General features: G+C 35.6%; 1 protein-coding gene across 1 annotated transcript in view; it reads left to right on the top strand.

Annotated features, from left to right (window-relative positions):
- The window catches only part of ZC3H6 (zinc finger CCCH-type containing 6), a 176,732-nt gene that overhangs the window by 100,892 nt on the left and 63,059 nt on the right, over positions 1-12,781 (top strand). The window lies entirely within an intron of this gene.

The raw sequence follows: 12,781 nt of genomic DNA, 5'->3' as shown, positions 1-12,781 counted from the left end.
ATATATATATATATATATATATATATATATATATATATATATATATACACATACACACATATATTGCTCTATAAACGTTGCTTTAGCTCAGCAGGAGTGGGGTAGAAGGCTTAGGGAATGAAATCAACACTGGACTGAAGGCCTGATGATTGTAAACTAATAAGGATAATGATAACCAGAAGCTATATAAGGCTTTAAGGTTTGCAAAATACCCTTCATCTGTTAACTGATTTTTTTTTGGAGGGCAGTTAGGGTAAGTGACTTGCCCAAAGTCACATGGCTAGTGTATTTAGTGTCTAAGGCCATATTTTAACTCAGGTCCTCCTGACTTTGGGGCCGGTGCTCTATTCACTGTGCCACCTAGCCACCCCTATCTGTTAACAAATTTGAGCCTCACAATACCCCTGGGAATATGAAACTCAATTAGAAAAAGATCAATATGGCTTATATGTTCACTAGAAACCTTCATGGAAGATTTAGAAACTGAATGGATTTTGCCCTGTTCAGCCATATATGAAGTACTGTATTAAGTTCTGGGCACTATAGTTTAGGAAGGACATTGGTAAGTGGGAGAGCATCTAGAAGAGAGCAACCAAAATTGTAAAGGACCTCAATTCTTTACCATATGAGAATTGATTAAAGGAATTGTCCAGAAGAGAATTCTCAAAGGGAACATAATAAATATCTTCCAAGTATTAAAAGGATGCCATATAGGGAAAGAGAAGAGAATAAGCATTTATGTAGCACCTACTATGTGCCAGGCACTGTATTAAGTGCTTTACAAATATCATCTCATTTGATCTTCGAAGCCACCCTGTGAAGGCTACATTTATAGTCAAGGAAACTGAGGCAAACAGAGGTTAAGTGACTTTCCCAGAGAGTGTCTAAGGCTAGATTTGAAGTCAGGTCTCCCTGATTTCAGGTCTAGCATTCTGTCTACTGCACTACCTAAGTAAACTGCCTTAACGTAGAAGAGGGAGGGAAAAACAAGCAGTAGTTGGAGGAAGTTTCAATGAGGCAAATTTAGGCTTAATATCAATAAAAAAGACCTTAACAATTACAGTTACCCAAAAATGTTGTGGGCTGCTGCAAAATATAGTGAAGACCTGAAGTCCTAAAGTAAAGACTGGATGACCATTTATGGAATATGTTGTGGAGAATTTTTCAGGAGGATGTGGGTTGGGCTCTATAGCCACTAAAGATATAAAAGGGGGGAAGGAGGGGACCTTGAGGAATGAGAGACTTTTAGAATTGAAAGAGACTTTAGAGATTATCTGGTTAAATCACCTCATTTTACAAATTAAAAAAAAAAAACTAAGTAGTACCAGAGTGGCCAGCTTAGAGCCTGTTTTCAAAAAGCTGAAGGTAGAAATTGGGTCTCTGATTATGGGTGTGTTCTTTCCCTTGTATCATGTTTTACCTATTTTGTACCCACTAAGCCCTACCTCCAATGTAGTATCATTATGGTTAATCTGTTGTCATATATCACATTGATAAATGTATAGACATAGTACCCTTTGTGGATCCTATTAATTGATCAAAAATGGATCTTTTCACCATGACCTATATAGTTCAATCATTAGGTATTTGGGGGGCATCACCTGAGTGCTTTAAACTTTTAAGTATTTTTCTATACCAGCAACTCAACTTTGGTCTCATATTCTGATCTTGCAGAATTTTTTTTCTCTCAAGATTTTACTCTTAAATTTTGTTCTTTTGTTGTATTTGTAGTGTATTTTATGTGTGTGTCTGTAGAGGACCAAAAGTAAGAAACTTAGTTATTCTGTCTCTGAAAGTTACATAATAATTTTTTTTTGAATTGTATAAATACCATTCTTGAAGTCAAACATAAAGGTTTAAGACAGGGGTTCTTAATCTGGACTTTTTTTTTTCTCTCCATACTCATATGCATTTCAACATATTTGACTTCCTTTGAAATCTTATATATTTTATTTTATGAATTTAAAAGCATTCTGAAAAGGGGTCCATAGGCTTTTACCAGACTGCCAAAGGGGGTCTATGACACAAAATAGGTAAAGAACCCCTGGTTTAGAGCTAACATCCCTAGCTTTCCAGAATTACATAGTTATACCATATTTTTGGAAGATTGCTATGCTTTTCTAGTTAGTTTCATAAAATGGGGTGCTCTCTAGGGTCAGTCTTCAAATTTCCTGATTTCCTATCATCATTTGTCTGCCAATCTCAGTTAACTTTCAGCTGGGAAACTCATGTGAGAAGGACTGAATAAAAAAAAAGTTTCTCTTTCAAAAGACTTTGCTGCTGGACTGAGAATCTTTGCCCACTTTCTTTTCTCATGTATCAATATTTCTTTTGCCCACCCATTTCAAATGAAATTTTTGCTGTAGTGTAATATGACTTGGGAGTAAAAACTATATACAAGTTCAGGTCAGTTATAAGACTTTCTCACATTATCCAATTTTAGCTTAGCATTCATTATTTTAAAATATTAAACAATCTCTTCTAGGAACTGTTTGTCCTCATTTTTCTCTCTGGTCACTTCCTTTTTCCATGGGCGGATCTCAATCTTATTACAAATTTTTGTTCTTGCTTTTCTTTTCAATTTCCACTCCCATGCTTATGCTTACTTCTTTGTCTTCTAGTTTCCTCCACATCTTTTTCCTGTCTGAGCCTTAGATCTACCTTCTTTCTTTTGGAGGGAAAGCTACCATAGCAGGTACCTGCTTTGTTCATTTAACTGGTAGTCACTTGTAAATTTCTAAATAGCCTTTTTCCCCATTATGTGTACTCATAAGCTTTCTGTGTATTTCCCAATTTGAGTTGACCATCCACATTATCACAACATCCTGGGTTCCATTTCCCGGGTTGTTTTTCCTTTTTGTCTTCCCCTACTCTTGGGGAGCTAGTGAGCAATTTTTTCAGTATCTCTTTTCGCAACCAACTTGCCCTGTGTTTTATTTAGCTTTTTTCCCCTCTGACCCAGTGTTTTACTAAAAACAAAACAAAAAAACAACAGCAACTACAACCACCAAAAAAACCCTTCAAGCTTCTCAAATGATGCTGAGAGGTGAAGTTATTTTTGACTCAGTCTGGAGTTATCCCTTCTGCCTTATAATGGTAAGCATATCCCCTTCTCAAGAATTTAAATAGCTGAAATATTCACTGGCACATTCCCACTGAATATCAACACCCACTGTTATTTATCATTATAATTCCCTTGTAGAGCTGCCTTTAAACATTTTTAAAAAATAACACCCCTATTTACATTTTTATCTCATCCACTTGGAGCATGGCATCTAAATGTAATAGCTTCTCAGGGCCCTTTTATGCCTCTGGGAGAAGCAGCTCTGCAGCTGCTAAGTCTTTATATACCAGTCTAAACCGGTGTGCACTACTGTTTCAAAAATAATTGTGTCCTTTGTCATAGAATGTTGGAGTTGGGTGGAATTTCACAGGTCATGTAGTCTAACCTTTCATTTTAAAGAGAAAAAAACTGAAGAGAAGTGACTATTAAGTCCCCTGATAACTCTCAATCCTACACTAGACTATCTGTGAATTGAAGATAGGGTATCTTGGAGGGGTGTGTCTGTCTGTCTGTCTGTGTCTGTGTCTATGTCTCTCTGTGTGTCTGTGTCTCTGTGTGTGTGTTAGAGAAAAAGAAACAGAGACAGAGGTAAAGGAATAAAGGAAGGCCATATAAGAAACAAAATAGAGACCGGAGACCAGAAAGGCTTATACAGAAGTTTCACAATTACCCGTCTTTTTAAGTCTTAATGGTTTTTAAGTTTGGGGGGAAAGCCATATAAAGTTTTCTTTATTTTTTAATTTGGGATAACTAAAACTTATTTTCTCAGTAGTCCTGTGACACTGAGATCTATAAATTAGGAAGTGGTAGTGGAAGTTATTATGGATTAGTGGATTGATTCCTGTAATTGAAGTCAAAAGACCTGGTTTAAAACTTGTCTTTCTGGCTTAGTAGTCATGAAGCAAATTGCTTACTAGGTAACTCTTTGAACCTCAGTATGTTCATTGGCAAAAACAAATAATAATATTTGTACTACAAAGCTGACAAATGTAAAAATGTATATGAAAGCACATTGTAACAATATAATTATAAATATAAGTCCCAATGTTGAAATTCTGTACCGTATGTATATGTTCTCTCAATATAAATCTTGAAATGCCAAAATTAACATTTGATTGAAAGGACACTGGAATCTGTTCTGTTACCTTTGTCTTCATGTGTGGCCAAAATTGATTGTCATAGACCAGAGTTTTAGGAGTAGCAGTGGAACAGGATCAGACATTAGCTATAAACAAAAAAATTTATCTTGTTTGCAAAGGTATATTATTGTTGATTTGGAAATATCTTTGCTGTAGGGAGTAGATTATTACCCTTATTAGCATTTGAAAAGACATGATTTCTTAAAACATAGAAACAAGAGAATAAGTAATTTAAAAATTTAAATTTTTTATTAATGCTTTTTGTCTTTACATCAGTCATTTCAAGACTGGCTAGATTATACTCTTCCTTTTGACAAAGAAAAACAGTTAAGCAAAAACATCCAATATAGTGACCACATCCAAAAGATATTCTGTCCTAGTTATCCTACTTCTCTGTCTTGAACAGGGAAGTAGATCAAGAAAAAGAAGTTTAAGAGTTATTTCTAAAGAAATCTCTACTGCAAGCATTATTTTGATCTATTGCTGCTAATAATTATACTTAAAAATTTTTCACTTTAAGTATGTCAACATGAAGCAGTGGCAGGATATGAGTACAATTCTATCTCAATAGAATTGTCAATCTCTATTTTAAATGACATTTTACATCTTAGTTGTGGATAGGCAAATAGATTTGCATCAGGATCCATAAATCAGCAGTTGAATGATGAACTCACAAGGCTAGACCTAGATGTGAGATTTATAAGTCCTTAAAAAAAGATCTTTTTTTATATAAGAATAGTCATTTATCAGAACTAGAATCTTCTGTTACCTTCAGAAGTATCCATAAACAATGGCAAAATCCAGATACAATGTAACTACTACCTAATAACCCAAATCAGTCAGTCAGCAAACATCAGACACTATGTGAAGTATGGGGGATAAAAAGGAAGACAAAAATACAGTCTTCCCCTCAATGATTATCCATGCTGATAGTTGTTACAAAAACGTGGAGATGGGAGATGAAGTGTTGTATTTGAACAAGTTCAGGTGTTCCAGTGGAGGTATTCTGCAGAGCATGTTTGCTATTTTTCTAGCCTATTTCTGGAATTTGAACTTTATGTTAAAGTTGTCTTCTGTTCACCCAGATGTGGGGAGAGACGCTGCCAAGCTTCAGGCTTTTTCAGGTTGCTCTTTTCAGAGCTAATTCTGAGGGGTCTATAAGTTTTCATGGTTTCCAAGGTAGTGTTATCCTGGGAGAGGTATGGTCACTGCTCTTCTGTTCTATGCGCTAATCTTTGCCCAGGAAGGGCCACTACTTCCTTGCAGCTGCAAGCATTAGCACTCCTTGACCCTGGAATTGTGGACAGATTCCTTGTTCCCCTGATGCTGTAAGCACTAGCACTCCTCTCTGCATTGTAACTGCAACCCAGGCCCCTACTCTCTTCTGCCCACAAGTTCTCTTCTCTGCCCTAGAACTGCTAATGGGCTATAGAGTTGCCAATCACTGCCAGCAAGAGGGTCCCCTGTAATCTCTTTCTGACCAGTTTTCTTACATACTTACTGTCTCTGGGCTGAGTTCCCAAAGCTGCTGCTGCTAGGACACAATAGCAGCTGTTACACATATACATTTCTGGACAGGCCTCTTTCCCAGTGTCACAGACCCCTCCTGCCTGATATTTTCTTACATTTTCTTAGACCTGGAAAACGTCGCCTTGACCTTTTGTTCACTCTGCCACTCCAAAATTTGATTTGAGGTGTCATTTTAAAGTTGTTTTGAGGGGAATGTTGAGAGAGTTCAGCTGGGTTACTGCCGCTAATCTACCTTCTTCAACAATAATGATGGGGTACCTGGGGTCTAGGTCAATTTGTGAAACCAGTCTGTGAAATTGTAACTGCAATTTGTATTGTAAAATTGTTATCTGTAAAATTCCTTTCCCAACCTCCGACTCTGCCCCTTCCCCCATCCGAACTAGACCTAGGCAACACCTTGGGACTCCTTTGTTCTTACTTAATCCCTCATGTCTCCTCTGGTCTGGCCCAGATCTTATCTAAACTATCTATGCATTGAGGTCCCTTCCCTCCAGTCAGCCCAGACAATGGCAGCCCTATCCTTTAAAGGTAAAAGCACGTACCCTGTCTCACTAGCAGGTCCCCTAAAGGACTCTTGCCTGCTTCTCATGGACTTGTAGCAGGTCCCCTAAAGGACTCTTGCCCGCTTCTCATGGAAGCGTAACAATAAACTTCTACAACTCTCACTCCAATTAAGCCTGAGACCTTGAATTCTTTCCAGACGATATTGCAGGTTTTCTGGTCTTGGATAAGATCAGAATATCTGCTGAACCTATCATCGGGATCCCGTTTCCCCCCATCAATAATACATTTTTATTTGTATCATTTAGATGTCTTTTTGAATTTTTTTTCATGTGAATAGATCTAATGTAATTTAACTTTCCTTGTTGACTTAATGTCACCATTATGAACATTGATTGTTATAATAATAGGTTGCTTAATCTGTGGACCTATTTCCTGATCTGAGAAAAGAACACAGTATTACTTTTACCAATCTTAAAGAGTTTGTAGGATCTTAGTTTTAGGGCTGGAAAAGGTATCTTAAGAGGACATGTGTTCCAAATTCCTTATTTTATATATGAACAAATTGAGATCCAAAGAGGTAAAGGATCTTGCTCAAATTTATTTAGATAGGATGTACTGCCCAAGATTTAATTAGATAGTAAGGGGCAGAATAAGGGACCTATGTCCCTCAACTGAAAATTCTGTGTTCTTTTTACTGTACTGGATTACAGAAAAGTGATTGTAAATTTTAAAATCCATTCTTAGATTGTTCAGTCCACTTCAGAATGACAGGGATCAGCAAATCTGGGACTAGAGCATTCTTCCCTTTCTTATTTCTACAGTACAAAAAAAAAGGTGATGGGACCCTTGGGAACAAATTACTATTCCATTTTAGAATTTGTGATCAGGAAGGAGAGGAAATACTGGCATAATCTTATATTCATATTAGATTTTAGGAGACAAAAATTCAGAAAAAAGATAAATAAGATCATATAAACTAAAATTTTGTAGCAAACATCAGCTTTGGAAGATGAGAAATTTTAATGGATGAAATTCTGGTGACACAAAAAGAAAAATTCCGATGAGCAAGTAGTGGACAATACTATTTCTGGTAAGGGTTGGATTTAGGTGACTGATGGGGTTTCTTCCAGCTCTGAAATTCTGTGATTCTGATTCTGTAAAAAGAATAAGTTGTTTTAGTAGACTCAGTGTGCATACACAGGTAATCATTGTCAGTAAACTTGGATTTTTAAAAAGCATATACAGAAAATAGAGCAAGTTCAGGGAACAGAGGAAAAATATATTTTTTTAAAAAGATATGATAAATTCCTAGAAGAATGGTTTCAATAGACCCAAAGTTTAGAATGAGCTGGAGCTGTTGAGGAAAGCTAAGAACAACAAAAAGACAAGGGTGGAGCTAGAATTTTTGTTTGTTTTCAGATGGGACTCAAAAAAGATGTGGAACTATATCGCTCAAGATGGATGGAATGATGATAAAAGGCAAAGGAGAGAAAACAAAGTTGCTTCCATTCTGTTTTCTCTGTAAAAAAAAATATATCTTTGTACTCAAAAGGACAGAACAAAAATAGCAAATAGGATTTTGAAATATAAGATAAGTAGTGAATTAGTGAAAAAGCACCTACCTACTCTTAATGGATTTGTTAAAATGAGGTGTTACAGGTAAAGCACTTTGCAAAACTTAAAGTTCTGTATAAATGTGAGCTATTATTATTGTTACTGTTATTATTACTGTTGCAAAGTGACCAAGCCATATGAATTACGTGCTAGGATACCAAAAGAATTAGTGGTTATGATGGATGAGTTACTGTCAGAGACTATTGAAAGGTTGCGGGGGAAACAAGAAGTGCTATAGGAATGCAGATGGGCAGATGTCTTGATTTAAAAAAAAAAAGATGAAGACAGGCAAGGCAAGCAAAGTAGATTTAATTTTCTGGCAAAATCTCTAGAATGCATTATTAAAGAGACGGTTAGTGAACATCTTGAAAGGAAGTGACAGTGAGCCAGCATTACTTCATGAACAGGTCATTTTATTCCTCCCTGTTTTTTAGACAGGGTTATCAGACTAGTAGAGAATTGCTATAAATTTAGTTTATCAGGTTTTAGCAAGGCATTTAATAAGGTCTCATGCTATTCTTATGGACAATATTTTTAAAAGGGTTAGAAAATAGTATTAGATAGGTAGATTTGCAACTGATTAAATAGTTGGACCCAGAAAGAAATCATTGATGGTTGGATTTTGTCTGCCTTCAGAATCTGTGTTTGGCCTTGTTTAACATTTTTACCAGTGACTGGGATAAAGCTTAGATATCAAGTGTATCAAATTTGCAGATGATTTAAATATGAGGGATATCACATTGATGATAGAGTTTGAATCCAAAAAGTTATCAACAGTCTGAATTATTGGGCGAAATAAATTAAGATAAAATGTGTACTTTGGTTCAGAAAATCAGCCCAAAATGTGAGGAGGATGGTAAGACAGTAGAGCATCTGAAAAAGGCCTAAGTATTTTATTGGAGAATCAACCTAATTTTATGGCAGGAAAGTAATTCTGACCTTATGTTGCATTAATAGCAGAGGTAATAGTACTGTTGTGCTCTGTGCAGGTCAGGCTACAATTAAAATATTAAATTCAGCCCTGGGAACTATTTTTAGGAAGGGCATTGATCAACTAGAGGTTGTATGGAGGAGAGTTACCAGCCTGATGAAACTTATGAAGATTGTTTTTAAGAAGTTAGGACTTTTAACATGGTAAAGAGAAGGCCTGGGGGGGGGGGGAGTGTTATCATTTTTAGCTAATTGATTTGTTAGTAGCAATGGTTAGAAGCTGCAAAGAAATAATTCAGATTTAGTGTAAGGAAAATTGTTCTTGTGTCCAGGACTAGAGAGGTGATAATTCCATTGTGGGATAGTCCTACCCCAGGATTAGATGAAGGAGCTAGATGTTTAGCCTGCAGAAGACTTGGGTGGAAGGAAAGATAAATGATAGTTTTGTTGTTTTTCAAGTATTTCAGCATCTGTCATGTACAAGATAAATTAGCCTTTTCTGTTTGGCTACAAAGAACAGAACTAGGAACACTTGGGAAAAGTTGCTGAAGGGCAGATATGGGCTTGACATAAGGAAAAACTTTACCATTCCAGCTGTCCAAAAGAGGAATGGGCTGCTTCTGAATGTGGTGGGGCCTTCCTTATTGAACAGGATGACCAAAAGTTTAGGGGGAATGATGTAGAAGACCTTCTTTTTCAAGTACAGATTGAACTAGATGGTCTCTGAGGGGCTTTCAGACTCTGGTTTGGTGGGGTTTTTTTTTAACAGCTTCTCATCTTTTGGAAACATGGAATTTAGGCTTGTTAAAACTCTTTTGTAGTTAGGTGGCACAGTTGATAGATCACCAGGCCTGGAGTCAGAAAGACACGTCTTAAGCTTCCTAGCTATATAACTCTGGGCAAGTCACTTAACCTTGTTTGCTTCAGTTCCTCATTCATAAAATGGGCTAGAGGAGACGACAAACCACTCCAATAGCTTTGCTGAGAAAACTCCACATGGGGTCACGAAGAGTTGAACATGACTGAAAAGATGGAACAGCAACAAAGTATGAATATGGAGGCTGTGAGGGAGAAAATTCTCTTGGAAGTAAAACATGGGAATTTTAATGTATGTAGACTTTGTGGCAACTATTTTGACTTCACAAAGCCTTTCTTTACTTCCTGAGTTTTGCTTATCTTCTTGGTGCATGAGATTGCTAGATACCATCATTCTCTATAGATTTTTTACTGTATCTGGTTTGTTCATGTCTAGATACAGTAATGCTCAGGTGTTGTCTGGATCTGTGATTTCATTGTAAATAGAACTCCCAGTGAAGAAACCAATGCAGATCTAGACCTCTTCTTCAATTTATAGTTGTAGAGATTTGCCTAGGGTGCTGGGAAATTTAATGGCTTGCTGAGGGCCACACAGCCAATAAATATGATATGAACAAATTTCAACACCTGAAGTTCAAGTCTTCCTGATTCTAAGGCCAGCTCTCTATCTACTTCACCTTTCTACTTTGCCTATTACTGTGTCTCTTTTGTATCTTCTATACACAGGATATATCAAAAGTCTTAGTGTAATTTTATGCTTTAATAGCTTTTATATACTTTGTATTCTATAAATTGCTAATTGTTATATATGTATATAATTGTTAATAGGACAGAATTGATTTAAATAATTATGAACATCAGTTTCTTTTTTTTTTTTGGAGGGGGGAAGGCAGGGCAATTGGGATTAAGTGACTTGCCCAAGGTCACATTGCTAGTAAGTTTTGGAGGCCAGATTTGAACTGAGGTCCTCCTGACTCCAGGGCTGGTGTTCTGCTTACTTCGCCACCTAGCCTCCCCATTTTCTTTTTCTTATAAAAGTAATATCCTAGCTGTTTGTATGTGTTTCATTTTTATTAACTACTTATTTACTACTTAAAGTAAGTATTCTTAACCTGGAATCCATAAGATTTTTTTAGATAGATTTTAGATAAAATTAGTTTATTTTGTAATTTTTTGTGTTTTGTGCATTTAAAAATATGATTCTGAGAAGGCATTCCATAGGCTTCATTAGACTGTCAAAATGGTACATGACACACAGGATAAGAGCCCCCTACTTAAAGGACATATGATAGCATCCATGTGGGACTTTATTAGTACAGATCATAATACTCATAGCCTTAATAATTCTGATGAGTTGATATGCTAAAATTTGTGTTACTAATCATAGAGTGGCTAGCCCTCTGGTGATGAGACTTTCCAAAGGTAGCTAGGCTAATGTTTGTTTGAAAGATATATAATCCATTGCTGGGCCCATGATTGAGGCTATTTCAGCTTTGCAGGACATGCTAGAGCTTGTGCTTCACTGCTTTTGCTCTTAAGAAGGCAGGTTCCCTTCCATAGTATACTAGAATAGGACTTTAGAGGCTTATAAGTTAAACGTAATAGATAGATAGGATGAATATATATTATATGCATAATATAATACATGTTATATATCCTAAAATTTATGAGCTGTTACATATTTTATAAATTATGTATATTACATTGTCATATATTACATTAAAACTTTTTTTTTTTTACCTTTTTTTTGGAGAGGGGAAGGTAGGGCAATTGGGATTAAGTGACTTGCCAAAGGTCACATGGCTGGATTTGAATTCAGGTCCTCCTGACTCCAGGTCTGGTTCTTTATTCACTGTGCCACCTAGCCACCCCTACATTAAAAATTTTTTTAATCATTTTTGTGGTTAACTCAGAAAACTGAATATGTATTTGGATCACAGATTCATAGAATTTTTAAAAAGAAGGTACACATTAAGAAACTAAGTCAGATTAAGTAATTCATTAAAGGTTACATAGCAAGTTAATAGCTGGTTTGATAATTCAATCTTGTATTCTTTTCATTAGACTTTTATGCTTCTACTTTTTTCTCTTAAATAAAGTTATAATTAAAGCAAAAATAACCCTATGACATCATTGGTAGACAAATCACTTCTAAACATGAATATTTTGAGGATATTTTCCCCGTGCTTTATTAACACTACCACAAAACTACAAAATTGTAACAATTTTATTAAATAATCTGTGTAATTCATTTTTTCAGATAATAGTCTTTTTTTTAAGTCATAGAAATGAAACAGGAAAATTCCCATGGGTAGTTAATTAATGATAAATATAATGAACTTTATAGAGTACTTTAAGTTTTACAAAGTGCTGTGCACACATTAATTCTTAATTGATCCTCACAACAATTGTATGAGATAATTGCTGTTAGGTGCTTTGATTATTACTATTGCACAGATAACAAAACTGAAGTTTAACTCTTCCGTACTGCCTCGTGCATTCCTTATGGTCTCATATCTGAAGATTTGAAATACCCATGCTTGGCTTAACTGAGGAATGATAAAACTCTAATTATGATGATAGTTTAATAGTTTATGATAGGAAATATGTTGTCCACCAGAGGAGTATCTTTTAATTTAGAATTACTTAGACTTACTCTTGCCCAAGCATGCTACATTTAGTACAGCCATTTTAGAGATCACTGCTCCTTTTTTTTTCCTTAACAAATACCACCCAGGTTTCCACACAAGTATTCAAACCTTGAATGAGAATCCTTGAATGTACCTTTGAAAACTAAAAAATTTCCACATAATTATAAAATGATATTGTCATGGTATCTGTATTTCTAGCATTTTCCCAGACTTTTTAATACTCCAATTGATTTTTAAAAGTTTTCTGGTTACATGAAAACGTTCCGGAATTATTTCAGGAGTAGGGACACAACTAGGTGCCAACCTCTCTTGTTGGTGCCTTATACTCAGTCACTGAACTGGCAAACCATAAGTCACCTTTTATAAACATGTGTAATTTTGAATTCTTAACTATTTTGTTTCAAATATAAAATGTGGCTTTCTGTGTTTTTTGTTTTTGGATTACTCCTATCAAGCACTTCCCTTTCAAATACTTTTTCTTTTCAAATACTGCTGAACATAGCTAGAAAATCACAAAGCCATGATGAATGAAT

This window comes from Petaurus breviceps, unplaced genomic scaffold, assembly GCF_028583685.1.
Source record: "Petaurus breviceps papuanus isolate PSGF00001 unplaced genomic scaffold, PetGlider_PUasm1.0 90919, whole genome shotgun sequence".
Classification (NCBI taxonomy): domain Eukaryota; kingdom Metazoa; phylum Chordata; class Mammalia; order Diprotodontia; family Petauridae; genus Petaurus; species Petaurus breviceps.
Note: the sequence above shows the minus strand (reverse complement) of the source record. Positions and strands in the feature narration are given on the sequence as shown.